This window comes from Cibotium barometz, chromosome 21 (genome assembly GCF_041138505.1).
Source record: "Cibotium barometz isolate CiBa-2024 chromosome 21, ASM4113850v1, whole genome shotgun sequence".
NCBI lineage: Eukaryota > Viridiplantae > Streptophyta > Polypodiopsida > Cyatheales > Cibotiaceae > Cibotium > Cibotium barometz.
Window position 1 is genome coordinate 45,519,116 of NC_141066.1, and position 393 is coordinate 45,519,508.

The window sequence follows — 393 nt, forward strand, 5'->3', positions numbered from 1 at the left end:
GATACTCGACGTTAGTCCATTGGTTGTGTTCTCACTTAGGTCGAGAGCCATTTCATGGACCAATAAAAGGCAGCCTACCGTGGTGCTTTCCTTTGAGGTAGAGTATCAAGTAGCTTGCTATGTTGCATATGAGGTGATTTGGCTGTGGAGATTATTGGGAGAACTTGGCTTTTCTCCTACCGGATCTACTCTTCTTTGGTGTGACGATTAGAGTTGCATCGCCATCGCCAAGAACCTTGTGTTTCATGCTCGTACGAAACACAATGAGATCTAGTATTTACTATGCATGTGAGGTGATTTGGTTGTGGAGATTATTGGGAGAACTTGGCTTTTCTCCTACCGGATCTACTCTTCTTTGGTGTGACGATTAGAGTTGCATCGCCATCGCCAAGA